The sequence below is a fragment of the Narcine bancroftii genome, chromosome 5, assembly GCF_036971445.1.
Source record: "Narcine bancroftii isolate sNarBan1 chromosome 5, sNarBan1.hap1, whole genome shotgun sequence".
In the NCBI taxonomy this organism is placed as follows: domain Eukaryota; kingdom Metazoa; phylum Chordata; class Chondrichthyes; order Torpediniformes; family Narcinidae; genus Narcine; species Narcine bancroftii.
The window spans coordinates 175,749,215-175,765,298 of NC_091473.1; the positions used below are offsets into that span (position 1 = coordinate 175,749,215).

General features: G+C 39.7%; 1 long non-coding RNA gene across 1 annotated transcript; it reads right to left on the reverse strand.

The window, feature by feature from the left end:
• Positions 1–7,402: 7,402 nt before the first annotated feature.
• Positions 7,403–15,455, reverse strand: LOC138762861 (uncharacterized). Its single transcript, XR_011357214.1, has 3 exons — positions 15,370–15,455; positions 9,536–9,630; positions 7,403–7,660 (listed from the first exon to the last, which is right to left on the reverse strand). It is a non-coding gene; the product is annotated as an uncharacterized lncRNA (long non-coding RNA).
• Positions 15,456–16,084: the final 629 nt, after the last annotated feature.

Below are 16,084 nucleotides of genomic sequence, written 5' to 3' on the forward strand. Positions count from 1 at the left end.
AATTATCTAATATTTCTGAACTTGGACGATAAACCACTGTGCTGTGGAGTGGAAGAAGGCCCAGGGCATAAATCATGGTCTGGAGGACAGTTTAGAATGTTGGGATTTCAAAAAGGACGAACATTCTGAAGGCAGCCAGAAGGATCCGGACCAAGCCAGTGGTTCCTCTCTCTGTAGCAACACAAGACAACTTTGAATTTTGTGCTCTCTCTCTCTCTCTCTCTCTCTCTCTCTCTCTCTCTCTCTCTCTCTCTCTCTCTCTCTCTCTCAAAGAGCTTTTGGCTTCAGTTTACCAAACAAACTGAATTTTGTTTATGATCTTTGCTTCAGTTGAGATCGAAGTTTTGTGAATCTTGTGTGTTTTGTGTTTGTTTTGTGTCTAAGTTTTTCTGTGGGCTGATTGGAAATATAACTTAGACTTTAATTCCATATGTTATATTTAGGCTGGGGAATTTATTAGTTTTACACTGTTATAGAGATTTGCATAGTAACCAGTGGCCATTGTTATAAAAGGGGGGGGGGGATTTTGAATTAAAGTTTGAAGGTGAATTTTTGTTAATAAAATAATTGTTCATCTTTACTCCTGTGTGATTTGCCTTCTTTGTGGTTGCTGGTTTGATCTTGTAACATAATTTGGGGGCATCGTCCGGGATCAAACCAATTTGGAAGCTTTAGGGGCGATTGACTTGGGCTTAGTTATCAGTCATCTGAGTTTGACTCAACCTCCAGCTTGAAATTAAAAATAAACGGTGACTGTATAAATCACCAGCAGAAAAACCAGCAACTATGAATATTGACCAGTTCATCGCGAACCCTTCAGTGGTTAATTTAAAAATGGCTAAAAAGTCAGAACTGATGGTTATAGTTGGCAAGTTAAAACTTCTTACAGTAAGAACTGGGATGAAAAAAAAGGAAATTGCCTGAAACACTGTTAAGCACTATGTAGAAAGGGGGTATTTGAAGAAGCTGCATCAGAACAGTTTCCAAATGAGAAAACTTCAGAGGAAGTTGGCTTTGAGAAAACTAGAGTTAGAGGAAAAAAGAGAGACAGAAAGGAAAGCCAAACAGGAAGCAGTAAGGCAGACAGAAAGGGCAGCTACAAGGGAGGAGAGAGAGAAAGAATGGAAGCACGAGCTAGAACTAGCTAAATTGAGGCAGACCCTAACCCAAGGAGAGGGAGAAGCCCAAAACCCAGGTGCTGGTCAGAAGGAGAGGTTTCTGGTCAGTAGAGAAATGAGGTTAGTTCCTCCATTTGAGGAAGCTGAAATAGACCAGTATTTTCAGCATTTTGAGAAAGTAGCTGTAAATTTAAAATGGCCACCAGACCCTTGGTCACTCCTGCTACAAAGTGTTCTTAAAGGGAAAGCCCAACAGGTGTACTTGTTTTTCAGTGTACAACAAGCAGCTGATTATGAATTTGTAAAGCAGGCTATACTCCGATCTTATGAACTAGTTCCAGAGGTTTATAGACAAAAGTTCAGGAGTTTAAAAAAAGCAGCACCCCAATCTTACCTGGATTTTGCTTATAGGAAGATTGTGTGTTTTGATCAGTGGTGTGCCACAATGAAAGTAGAAAATAACTTTGATTTATTGAGGGAAATCATTCTGATTGAGGAGATTAAAAATGGTGTTCCTGGCGATATTCAAGTGTACTTGGGAGAGAAAAAATATAAAAACTTGGCAAGAATTGGTTAAATTGGCAGAGGAATATGCTTTAACCCACGAGTCTTAAGTGGACACCAGGGAAAACCTTTCAAAGGAATACTGCTGATAATCCAAGTAGAGTAGAAAGAAAATCTAGAAGTGAGGTTAAAGGAAGAGAGAAAGATAAATGGGTGAAGGAAATATTTTTGACTGTTATTTGCCACTATTGTAAGAAGCCAGGGCACATAATAGCAAATTGTCTAGTACTGAAAAGGAAGAAAGAGAAAGGGGTGGTACCAACTGCCTGTGTTCAGAGTGAGAAAATTAGGGATATTTTTAAACCATTCATGACTGAAGGTTTCATTTCAGTTAAAGAAGGATCCAATCAAGTGCCAGTTAAACTCCTGCGGGATACTGGAGCAGCCCAATCGCTTGTATTAACGTTTTGAATTTTGGTGAGGAAACCGATATTGGAGATGTGAATTTAATTAAAGGCATTAGTGGTGAAACTGAGCCTAGACCTTTACATAGAATAGTGAGGAAATCAGACTGAGTTAATGGCCCGGTTACGATAGAGATAATAGGGATAAGATCAAGTCTGCCGGTGGATGGAGTTTCTCCTTTGTTAGGAAATGATTTAGCAGAGGATAAAGTCATATCTGCAGTGAAACTCACAAGTAAGCCATTGGTTTATGAGTCTGAAAAGGATTTGGAAATCTACCCTGTATGTGCCATTACTAGAGCCATGTCTAGAAAAAAGGTAGAGGTAGAGAAAGTCTGTGATGATCCTGTAGTGGGGGCAAGCATTGAGGACAAAGCTAAGGATCCAGCTTTGCTGTTGTCAAGAGAAGAATTAATAGCCAGACAAAAGCATGATCCTGATCTTGTTGGGATAAGAGATAAGATTCTGTCTAACCAGGAAATTGAAACTGTGCCAGTAGGTTACTTTGTTCAAGATGGAATATTGATGAGAAAGTGGAGACCACAAGTGATACCCGCCAGTGAAAACTGAGCGGTAGTAAGGCGAGTTGTAATTCCCAAAACTTACAGGAATGAAATATTAAAGTTGGGTCATAGTACATCTTTAGGAGGTCATCTTGGAGTGAAGAAGTTTTATTGGCCAAAATTAAGAAAGGATGTTGTGAACTTTTGTAGAACCAGTCACACTTGTCAACTGGTGGGGAAGCCTAATCAAGGACCACCAATTGCACCTTTACAACCCATCCCTGTTTTCGGGGAGCCCTTCTCAAAAGTGATAGTGGACTGTGTTGGCCCATTGCCAAAAACCAAAGCAGAAAATGAATGTTTGTTAACACTCATGTGCACAGCTTCAAGGTTTCCAGAGACTATTCCCCTGAGAAACATTAAAGCAAAGACCATTGTAAAGGCTATGCTAAAATGTTTCACACTGTTTGGCCTACCAAGTGAAATTCAATCAGACCAAGGGAGTAATTTTATGTCTGGAATATTTCAACAGGTGGTGTATGAATTGGGGGCCCATCAAATTGTGTCATCTGCCTATCATCCGGAAAGTCAAGGGGCCTTGGGAAGGTTCCATTTAACTGTGAAAAATATGATGAGGGCTTATTGCATGGAAAATAATAAGGATTGGGATGAAGGAATCCATTTGTTACTGTTTGGTGTTAGAGAGGCAACTCAGGAGTCTCTTGGCTTTAGTCCATTTGAGTTGGTATTTGGTCATAAAGTCAGGGGTCCATTACTATTGTTGAAGAAACAGTGGATACATAATGATATACAATCAAATCTGTTGGATTACATTTTCAAATTTAAAAACAGATTACATCAGGCTTGCGAGATGGCAAGGAAAAATTTAAAAACTGCTCAGGGAAAAATGAAAATTCGGTATGATCAAAAAGCAAAACTTAGAGACATTAAATCTGGTGAAAAAGTATTGGTTTTGTTTCCAATGCAGTCAAACCCTTTGAGAGCTCAGTTTTCAGGACCACATAAGGTGAAATCAAAAATTAACCAGGTCACCTATGTCATTGAGATGTCTAATCGTCGAAGAGAGACACAGGTCTGTCATGTGAACAAGCTTAAACCTTACTTTGAGAAAATGACTGAGGAGGAGACCAGGATTTCAACCAACGTGCTAGTTATAGAGGAAAGTAAGGAGGAGATAAGTTTCATGGAAGGTCATGGAGCACAGAAAGTGATAAGCCCCAGGATGGAAAATTCTATAGTTTTACAAAACATAGACTCCAAGTTAATGCATTTGACTAAATCAGAAAGAGAAGAAATTAAGACATTACTTATGGAATTTAAGGATATATTCCCAGATGTTCCAAGAAGAAGTACTGTGGCTTGTCATGATGTGGAGGTCAGTGATGCTAAGCCTATTAAGCAGCATCCTTACCGAGTTAATCAGGAAAAGAGCAGATTGTTGGATCAAGAGGTGGATTATATGCTCAAAAATGACATCTGAAAATTAAGTTCAAATTGGAGTTCACCCTGGTGTTATGGTGTCTAAGCCAGATGGCTCAATTATGTTTAGTACAGATTATCGAAAGGTAAAGATGGTGACAAAGACTGATGTGTTCTCTATTTCCAGAATAGATGATTGTATAGATAAGGTGGGTAAGGCTAAGTTTCTTACAAAGATTGATCTCTTAAAAGGATACTGGTGTGTTCCTTTGACAGAGAAAGGCAGGGAGATTTCTGCATTTGTTACACCTTCAGGATTGTATGAGTATAATGTTATGCCTTTCGGGATGAAAAATGCACCTGGCGCATTTCAGAGAATAATTAATGCAGTAATTCAGGGTTTAGAGCACACAGGAGCCTATATCGATGATTTAGTAATTAGTACGGATACATGGGAAGAATACATGCTTGAATTAGAGCAGTTATTTCAAAGGCGGTGGAAGCACACCTCACAGTGAATTTGCACAAGAGTGAGTTTGGACATGCCACTGTAATTTATCTGGGTTATGTGGTAGGGCAGGGACAGGTGGCACCAGTTGGAGCGAAGTATTGGCTATCACTGTGTTCCCTATCCCCGGTAATAAGAAAGCTCTTTGGAGATTTCTAGGTATGATTGGCTACTATCATAGATTTTGTAAAACCTTTGCAGAAATTGCACTAACATTAACAAAACTACTCAGAAAGAAAGAAAAATTTATCTGATCAGATGTATGCCAGGAAGTGTTTCTGAAGTTAAAGGCCATGTTATGCCATCAACTTGTACTTTTGTCCCCTAACTTTGAAAAGCCATTCTTTTTAGCCATGGACGCCAGTGACGAAGCGGTTGGTGCTGTACTATTACAGAAGAAGGATGGTGATGGAGTAGAACATCCTATTTTGTACTTCTGGAAAAAGTTTAATGACCATCAACGAAATCACTCAACCATTGAGAAGGAGTTATTAGCGCTTGTTTTAGCATTGCAACATTTGATGTGTCTATTTTTACTGCTCAAAAACCATTAATAATATATACAGATCATAATACATTAGTTTTTCTGTCTAAAATGAAAAATAAGAAAAGATGATTATTGAATTGGAGCTTGATTTAATTATTACACACATAGAGGGTACGGATATTGTAATGGCAGATTGTTTGTCAAGATGTTAATCTGGGTAGATATGAATCTAATCACATAGTTATTTAAAAAATAGTGTTTTTATTTTATTTTATTTATGTAAAACTTCCATTAATTGTTAAAAATTTGTTCTTGTGGACCAATTTTTTTTTTTAGCAGGAGAGATGTTACAGAGTTCTGTGTTGTGTATTGGCCTATGTGTTGTGTGGTTTTATGTTAAAAAGTGACAGTTTGCCTTAGAGAGCCAAGGTGAAGGTGGAGTGCTGAGTGAATGGATGGACTGAGCATGTGCAGAAAATTATCTAATATTTCTGGACTTGGATGATAAACCACCACTGGGTGGTGCTGTGGAGTGGAAGAAGGCCCAGGGCATAAATCATGGTCTGGAGGACAGTTTAGAATGTTGGGATTTCAAAAAGGACGAACATTCTGAAGGCAGCCAGAAGGATCTGGACCAAACCAGTGGTTCTTCTCTCTGCAGCAACACAAGACAACTTCAAATTTTGTGCTCTCTCTCTCAAAGATCTTGTAGCTTCAGTTTACCAAACAAACTGAATTTTGTTTATGATCTTTGCTTCAGTTGAGATCGAAGTTTTGTGAATCTTGTGTGTTTTGTGTTTGTTTTGTGTCTAAGTTTTTCTGTGGGCTGGTTGGAAATATAACTTAGACTTTAATTCCATTTTATATATTTTGGCTGGGGAATTTATTCGTTTTACTCTGTTATAGAAATTTGCATAGTAACCAGTGGGGGGGATTTTGAATTAAAGTTTGAAGGTGAATTTTTGTTAATAAAGTAATTGTTCATCTTTACCCTTGTGTGACATGCCTTCTTTGTGGTTGCTGGTTTGATCTTGTAACAAGACCTTTTGGCATATTGGCCTTCGTAAATCAAAGTAAGGAGTATAGGATTTGGGATGTTATGGCAAAGTTGTATAAGATATTAGTGAGGCCAAATTTGTATTAGGTTGTACAGTTTTGGTCATCTAACTGCAGGAAAGATATCAAAAAGATAGTAAGAGTACAGAGAAAATTTACTAGGATGTTTCTGGGACTTCAGGAGGTGAGTTACAGGGAAATATTAAACAGGTTAGGACTTTATTCCCTGGAATCTAGATTAATGAGGGGGATAGACAGAGTAAATGCAACTTAGCTATTTCCACAGGGGTTAGGTGAGACACAAACCAGAGAGCATAGGTTAAGGGTGAAAGTGGAAACATTTAGGGGGAACATTAATGTGGTGGGAAGGTGGACTGAGCTGCCAGCTGAAGCAATAAATGTGGGCTCAATTTTAACATTTAAGAAAAAAATTGTCCAAGTATATGGATGGGAGGGGTAAGGAGGGCTATGGACTGAATGGAGTTCAGTGGGACTCAGCAGAATAATAGTTGGGCACAATCTAGAAGGGGGCCAAAGGGCCTGTTATCTCTGCTGCAATGTTCTATGGTTCAGTTTTTATTTCTTTTGATAGTCCTTTAGCCAGAGTCTGAAAAACTTTGCCCATTACTGTAGTCCATACTATTCCATCCATAATCCAACAGGGGAACATTAGCACATTAAACACAAAGAGTAACTGATAAACTTTGGATGATGTAGACCATCCAGTGCCTGCATTAACTTCTCACTGCAAGTAATTGTAAATGACCTTTAGCAAGTGAATTGCAAACTGCTTTCTGACAGCTCCATGTAAAAAAAAATGTATCTACTGTTCCATAATATGTGGAGAAATAAGATATGTTCCTTCAGAGGTATGGGCACTGCTCAAGAAAATGCAGCTATCCATCAGATATATCAATATGGACAGTGCCAAACATTCTGGCAGCTTTATCCTGGAACATACGCTTAAGAGGTTACCTCCCAGCATTTTCAAGGCAACTTTGCTTCAGCCATCTGTTCGCAGATTGTATATTTACACTGGGAACATTTGTGGGGAGGCAGCTCTTTCTGGCATTGTAACTTCTTGCAGTGACTATATCCATTGGAGAATTCTGTCCAGTGTAAAGCAGAGAGAACGTTCCTGGTTGCGTGACATTTCAGCAACAGTGAGGGAAGTGCCTTGCATTTTAAATGTGACTGGCAGACTTCCAGGGTACGATTCAGGTTAAAGTGATTTCAAATGCATTATTGCAGCTGATCCTTTCCTGAAGAAATGATAACACAGTGGAACCTTGGCAGATAGCAACTTGTTATATTGGTGGCTTTGGATTTATCATGGGTATATCATATCCTTCAAATATGGGGTGCATTTTCATTCCAAGGTCACAGGGAGGCAACAACATTCCTAGCTCTGCTCGGCTCGATTCCTTTGGTTGGGGGAGGGGGGGGGGTGGTGGAGAAGAAAGTCACGTGAAACTTCCCTGCCAGAAGATGTCTTCGGCCCTGCAGCAGCTGGCAAATCCATCCCACCGGAAGCCCAGTCATTCCTGCTGTGAGAAGCAGAGGTGCCTTCACAGATTTCACTCGAGACAAAAATTGAGAACAAAGAAAATTTATTTTACAACAGTGCAAACTTGGGTGCTTCCCCTTACCCTGGGAATACACACACATATACTGGGGCTCACCCAACTTTTTATACATTCTATTTCAGAACAGAGGCACCTCCCCCCTTAACATTCTTCTGCCTCCTGGATTGGTTTGGCATTAGGTAATTCTGCCTACTGCAGTTTGTGTGCCTTTCTGTAACTTATTTACCAGGAAGTGTCATGTCTTTGTTCTTATAAATCTCAACCCCCAGGACTTGCTAAATCTATCTACTTGCTATAAGACCCCTATTCTATTATACTTGCTTAACCCTTTCTCACACTCCATTCTTACTCCACCCTTATTCAACCCATCATAATTCATTCCTATTTAGCACTTGCTTGACTTCCCTTATTCCATGATCCCTTCACCCCATCCTAATTCATTCCTATTTAGCAATTGCTTAACTTCCCATATTCCATCATCTCTCACACTGCATTCACCCAATCTGCATTGTGTTCCTCCAGTGCAGAACAGACCAGTGTGAGCATCAAACTCAATACACCAGATTGGAAGAAATGCATACGATTGCTCCTTTACCTGAGACCACTGTATTGTGTCCCTGGATGGTGAAAGGAGTGAGATAAAAGAGCAAGTGTTGTAAAGCAAAGAGACACGATGAGGATAGTGGTTGCTGAAGATGGAAGATCAATGGGAAAAGCTCCATTAATACGTTGACAGGGATGCAGAGAGGAAGATGTGTCAGGTTGTGGAACTGCATTGAAGCTGAAACAAGTTGTGAAAGATTATTTGCTGGAGGTAACATCGGAGGAATCATAGGGCTTGCACTGGCTTAAAGGAGGAAGAGTGAAAGCAACGGCACTAGAAATAGATGAGATGTGGTTGAGAGCTCTGCTTACTATGGTGGGTGGAAGTCACAGTTATGATCAAGGGATATCTCAGAGGCACCTGTGTGGAAGGTGGAGAAAGAAGAACTACAGAGGTGGAGGAAATGGGAGAATGGAAAAGAGTTGGGGGAGGAAGTATGATCAACATCTGAGGAAGTCTGTGGCATCATCATAGATGTTGGTCACTTTCCTATCTCTTGAGAGACAAGTAAAAAGGAAAGAATTAGAGATAGATCATGTGAAAGTTAGAGCAGGATGCAAATTGGCAGCAAAAGTAATGAATTATTTGAGTTCTCTATGTGCAGCCCCATTGAAGTCATTCATGTACTAACAGAAGGGTTGAGGGAAGGCACTTCAATAGGACTGAGGCCAAGAATTGTTCCACAAGAGGCAGGCTTAGCTTAAACACATGGACTTTCCCATACAGTATTTTCACTGTTGGTCTGTAGGAAGTGAATGGAATTGAAGGAAATGTATGAACAAGGTGGGCCAGGTGATTGAACATGTTGGTGGAGAGAAGCTGGATGTGTTTCTATTCTTCGATCCCACCTTTTATGTTTTCCTCTCCATGATATCCCATTCAGCCATCAATGTCACAGCTGAGTTCCCAGTCTCTTCCCCTACCCCACCTTTTGATTTCTGCCATGTCCACTCAGTTTCTCTCCAAGCACTACCCATGAGGAATTGCCATTCCTTTTTAGCTGCAACTGAGCATGAGATCTATCAACTGGAAAGTTACTGGAATACTACAGCAATGACCATCCAGAGCATGGATAAGATGTATTACAAAGTTCTTTTCCAATATGTCCAAAACTAAAATAGATTAATCACTCAATATTCAGAAACTTCATGTTGTACAGCAACTATTATAAAACAGTTCATGATGATAATCTATCAAACTGTAAATAGATAGCTAAATTATTGAAGATCAAAATGCAGTGTCCATAGGAAATAAAAATATATTACCAAAGAGGAAGTGCTCAGGCCCAAAACATCTATGAACTCTGCAAAATCATCTAAGTTCCACCAGCAGTTCTGTGCTTTAACTACAATCACAGCACCTGCAGACAAGTTATTGAAGATGACTTTACACCATTGCTTTTGAAAAGTAAAATCAAATTAAATCTGAAAAGTGAATATTATACATTGATAATTCGAATATTATTTGAGATCATTATGAAAATTTAATATTTAATCAGTTGATCATTATTTCCCAGTGATATTTAGCAAAATTTAGCCATAAATTAATGATCCAAATTTTAGTATACTAATAAGGAGACTGTTATTACTGGTTAAAACTGAAAATAACTTTTGATAGCTTTTACTCCTTTCCACTGTTAATATGTAAACAGTAAAACCCCTGGTTATCTGGAATTCAAGCAACCAGCAGCTTCAAACAACCAGCAAAAATACAATGGAAAATAAGTTTTAAGAATTAAAATCAATAAATTAAAAAAAAAAATAAGAATTTTTAAAAAATAGGTAAAAAATACGTAAGTTTAAAATTGTAAAATGTTCTTTGAAGTAACACATTAACCTTTGGTGAAGATGGGAGCAAATATTCAGCAAGTGGAGCTCTTTGGTCGTGTTTTGCTTGTAGCAGCTGTTCTTATTTTAATTTAATTTTCCATTTGCGTCAAAACATAAACAGTATTTATCCATAAAATAAAAATAATAAAAACTATGACACAAAAGTACAGTTTCTATGTATTTCACCACCCCCCCATCCCCACCCATTCCCTCCCTCCCCAAAAAATTAGGAAAAAAAGAAAAAGAAAAGTCTGACTAATAAACCTATATCTTTTAATTAATTAATTGCTGTTTACATAACCATCTTAAACCTTAACTAATTAGGGTGGGTTGGATGGGGGGAGGGGGAGGGCGTGGTGGACACTGGAGGTAAAGTCGTAGCCAGTAAAATCCATGTAGGGTTTCCAAATCTTATCAAATTTTTCTGGTTGATTTCGTAAATTATACATTATTCTCTCTAATGGTGTAGAATTTAACAATTCCGTTCAATCCTACAATATCACCAGATTTCCATGTTACAGCTATAGTTATTACACTTAAAAATAACTAACTTCAATTGTGAAATATCTTCCAATAAAAATACTCTGGGATCCTTCAAAATTTGTGTCTTCAAAATTTGTCCCAATAAAATACTCATATTTTTCCAAAACTTTTCTACCTTTTCACATGGCCAGACTGCATGTAGGAAAGATCCTACTTCTTTATTACATCTAAAACATTGATCAGAACAATTTGAATGGAGAGCATGCAATTTGTTGGAAGTATAATATAATTCATGTAAAAAATTAAATTGTACTATTTGATATCCAACATTAATTGTATTAGTTACACTTTCATAGCATAATTTTGACCCTACTTCATCTTGAATCTGTTTATTTAAATCTTTTTCCCATCTGAATTTGGATTTGAAGAAATCCTTTCTCTGAATAGTCTCTTGTAATTTGATATACATATTAGTAATAAATCTTTCAATAACATAACATAACAATTACAGCACGGAAACAGGCCATTAGGCCCTTCTAGTCCGCACCGAACCAAACACCCCTTTCTAGTCCCACCTCCCTGCACAATGCCCATAACCCTCCATCTTCTTCTCATCCATATACCTGTCCAACCTTTTCTTAAATAATACAATTGACTCCGCCGCCACTATTTCTCCCGGAAGATCATTCCACACGGCTACCACTCTCTGAGTAAAGAAGTTCCCCCTCATGTTACCTCTTAACCTCTGCCCCTTAATTCTTAACTCATGTCCTCTTGTTTTAATCTTTCCTCCTCTTAACGGAAATAGTCTATCCACATCCACTCTGTCTATCCCTTTTATAATCTTAAATACTTCTATCAAATCCCCTCTCAACCTTCTACGCTCCAAAGAATAAAGACCTAATCTGTCCAATCTCTCCCTATACTCTAGATGCTTAAACCCAGGTAACATTCTGGTAAACCTTCTCTGCACTCTCTCCACTCTGTTTATATCCTTCCTATAATTAGGGGACCAGAACTGCACACAGAACTCCAAATTAGGCCGCACCAACGTCTTATACAATCTCAACATCACCTCCCAACTCCTATATTCCATGCAATGATTGATAAAGGCCAGCATACTAAAAGCCTTCTTCACCACCCTATTCACGTGAGTTTCTACCTTCAGGGAACGATGTACCATTACTCCTAAATCTTTCTGCTCTTCTGTATTCATCAATGCTCTCCCATTTACCATGTATGTCCTATTCTGATTCTTCTTACCAAAATTAAGCACCTCACACTTATCAGCATTAAATTCCATCTGCCATTTTTCAGCCCACTTTTCTAAGCAGCCCAAATCCCTCTGCAATCCTTGAAAACCTTCTTCATTATCCACTATTCCACCTATCTTAGTATCGTCTGCATATTTACTAATCCAATTCACCACCCCATCATCTAGATCATTAATGTATATAACGAACAACAATGGGCTCAATACAGATCCTTGAGGCACACCACTGGTCACCGGCCTCCAACCTGACAGACAATTATCCACTACCACTCTCTGGCCTCTCCCTTTCAGCCAATGTTCAATCCATTTGACTATCTCAAAATTTATACCTAAAGACTGCACCTTCCTAACTAACCTTCCATGTGGTACCTTATCGAAGGCCTTACTGAAGTCCATATAGACAACATCCACTGCGCTACCCTCATCCACATTCCTAGTCACCTCTTCAAAAAATTCAATCAGATTGGTCAAACATGACCTTCCTCCCAGAAATCCATGTTGAGTGCTCCTGATCAGACCCTGTCTATCCAGATATTTATAAGTACTATCTCTAAGAACTTTCTCCATTAATTTACCTACCACAGACGTCAAACTTACAGGCCGATAGTTGCCAGGCTTCCTCCTTGAACTCTTTTTAATTAACGGAACCACATGCGCAATGCGCCAATCCTCCGGCACTATCCCCATATCTAATGACATTTGGAAAATTACCGCCAGAGCCTCTGCTATTTCCTCCTTCACTTCTCTCAATGTCCTGGGGAAGATCCCGTCTGGTCCCGGAGACTTATCCACCTTTATATTCTTCAAAAGCCTTAAAACTACACCTTTTGTAATCTCTATATTCCCCATATTTACCCAATTTGCTTTTTTTATCTCACATCTCCCAACATCCTTCTCCTTAGTGAATACCGAAGAAAAGAAACTGTTCAATATCTCCCCCATTTCTCTAGGCTCCACACACAGTTTTCCGCTCTGTTTTTCTAAGGGACCAATTTTGTCTCTAGCTTTCCTTTTACCATTAACATATTTGTAGAACTCTTTTGGATTAGTTTTCACCCTGCTTGCCATATTTTCCTCGTACCTTCTTTTAGCTTTCCTAATTCCTCTCTTAAGATTCCTCTTACATTCAATGTATCTTTCAAACATCTCCTTAACTCCATGCTTCTTATATCTAATGCACGCCTCCCTTTTTCTTTGAACCAAGTTTCCAATATTCCTTGAAAACCACGGCTCTCTCAAACCTTTTGCCCCTCCTTTTAACCTAACAGGAACATAAAGCTTTTGCACTCTCAAAATCTGATCTTTAAAAGACTTCCATCTCTCTACTACATCCTGCCCATAAAACAAATTGTCCCAATACACACCCTGCAAGTCCTTTCACATCTCCTCAAATCTAGCTTTTCCCCAATCAAAAACCTCAACCCTTGGCCCTGACTTCTCTCTTTCCATAATGACATTGAAGCTGATGGCATTATGATCACTGGACCCGAAGTGCTCGCCAACACTAACTTCTGTCACTTGACCCATCCCATTTGCCAACAGTAGATCTAACACTGCTCCTTCTCTGGTCGGCACCTCTACATATTGTTGTAAAAAACTATCTTGCACACATTTCACAAACTCTAACCCATCCAGTCCTTTCACAGAATGTGTTTCCCAATCTATATGTGGAAAATTAAAATCTCCCATAATTACAACCCTGTGCTTATCACAAATATCTACTATCTCCCTACAGATTTGCTCCTCTAGGTCTCGGTCCCCTCCGGGTGGTCTATAATACACCCCTACAAGTGTAACCTCTCCTTTCCTACTCCTCAGTTCCACCCAAATAGCCTCCGTGGATGTGCCCTCTAATCTATCCTTCCTAGGCACCGCTGTAATATTTTCCCTGACAAGCAATGCAACCCCACCTCCTCTTGCCCCTCCGACTCTATCACACCTAAAACAACGAAACCCAGGGATATTCAGCTGCCAATCACATTCCTCCTGCAACCATGTCTCACTAATCGCTACCACATCATACTTCCAAGTATCAATCCACACCTTCAGCTCATCCACCTTTTTTACAATACTCCTGGCATTAAAATATATGAATTTCAGAGATTTCCCAATTTTTAATCCCTGTTTTCCCTCATCTTTAATAACAACATTATTTACTTTTCCTCACCAATTGCCCTTCATCTTCTTCCAGAGCATTTCCCTTCTCTATCACCTGCCCATCCATATTCAAATACTTACTACAAACTTTCTTTGTTTGCATTCTAACCTTCTCCTTACTGCTCTGTACTATTTTGTTCCCTCCCCCCAGCCATTCTAGTTTAAAGGATCCTGAGTAGCCCTAGCAAATACCTCTGCCAGGATTCTGGTGTCCCTGGGATTTAAGTGTAACCCGTCCTTACTGTACAGGTCACATCTTCCCCAAAAAAGGTCCCAGTTATCCAGAAACTTAAAACCCTGCCCCTTACTCCACCCCTTCAGCCACGTGTTAATCCTCCACCTCATTCTATTTCTATTCACACTGTCACGTGGCACAGGGAGTAATCCAGAGATTACCCCCTTTGCGGTCCTTCTTTTTAACTCCCTACCTAACTGCCTGTACTCACTTTTTAGGACCTCTTCTCTAATTCTCCCTATGTCATTGGTACCTACATGTACCACGACCTCTGGCTCCTGTCCCTCCCACTTTAGGATATCTGGGACACGAGCAGCAACATCCCGGACCCTGGCACCAGGGAGGCAAACCACCATCCGGTTCTCCTTGCTGCGTCCGCAGAATCCCCTATCCGTCCTCTTAACTATGGAGTCTCCTACCACAATTGCCCTCCTCTTCCTTTCCCTCCCTTTCTGAGCTACAGGGCCGACCTCGTGCCAGAGGCACAGCCACTGTCGCTCCCCCCAACCTTGATGTCCCCCTCAACAGTACTCAAAGGGGCGTACTTATTGCTGAGGGTTACATTCACAGGGCTCCTCTCTGGCACCTTACGTTTTTTTGTCCCTCTCCTGACATTTACCCACCTTTCATCTTCCCGTGGCCCTGGCGTGACCACCTGGCTGTAACTCCTGTCTATGATTTCCTCTGTTTCCCTAACCAGCCTGAGGTCATCGAGCTGCAGCTCTAGTTCCCTAACACGGTCCCTGAGAATCTGCAGCTCGACACACCTAGTGCAGATATGGACATCCGGGAGTCTGGAAGACTCCAGGACCTCCCACATCCGGCACTCCCGACAACACACAGCCTTAACACTCATCCCTTACCCCAATGAAGTAGTAATAAAGACTATCTTAGCTTTCTCTCCGCCTGCTTTCGCCGAAGCCTGATGAGCCAAAGCCTGGAAGTCCCACTCCTTCACTGGGCCACTCACTCGCTGGGCCGCTCGCTGTCCCTCTTATTTATTGGCCCTTTACCAATTAACCCCTACACACTCTCCTGTACGCTCGCTCAACCAATGGCCGCCTCCGACGCCAAATCCTCCCCGCAGACCCTGGTAAGAGACTTTTTTAAAAGTTTTCTTACCTGCCCCGGACTCTTTTCTTTTCTGTCCTTCTCCTCTCTCCTTTTCTCTCCTTTTCTCTTCTCTCCTCTCTTCTCCTCTCCTCTCCTCTCCCTTCAATAAACATATCCGTTATTAGATATTCAAATGGACTTTGTTCTGGTAATTTAAAATTCCTCCCTAATTTTATTTTTAAACATGATTTCAGTTGATAAGAAAAAATAGTGTTATGTGGTATATTAAACGTAACTTACAATTGATCAAAAGTCAAAAAACGGATCTTAAAAAACAATCCCTTATTTTTTTATTCCACAATTATACCAAACATCAAATAACAATTATTAACCATGAAAAGAATTAAAGAATTTTGATTTAATATCATACTTCATTCCTCTTTCCGAATGTACTCCACTCCATACTTTGAGTATATACTTCCTTTAAATAACCTCTTTTGCCATTTATATAAAATACATTCAGAATTACTTTCTCCTATTTTAATCAATTCAATTTGCATCATGTAATCTTCGCATCGGTCTGATAACAAGAAGACAAAAATCTAAGTTGAGCTGCTTTATAAAAATTTTTAAAATTAGGCCATCGAAGTCCCCCTTGTAGCAGCTGTTTGAATAAAGTTGTGTGCGACAGCAATGGTGTCGCCCAGGATAAGGAGATGATTAATGCCACTCACCGTTGAGGTGTCTGTTTAAGAGTCTCCTTAGCCCAGCTTAGTAAGAGTCA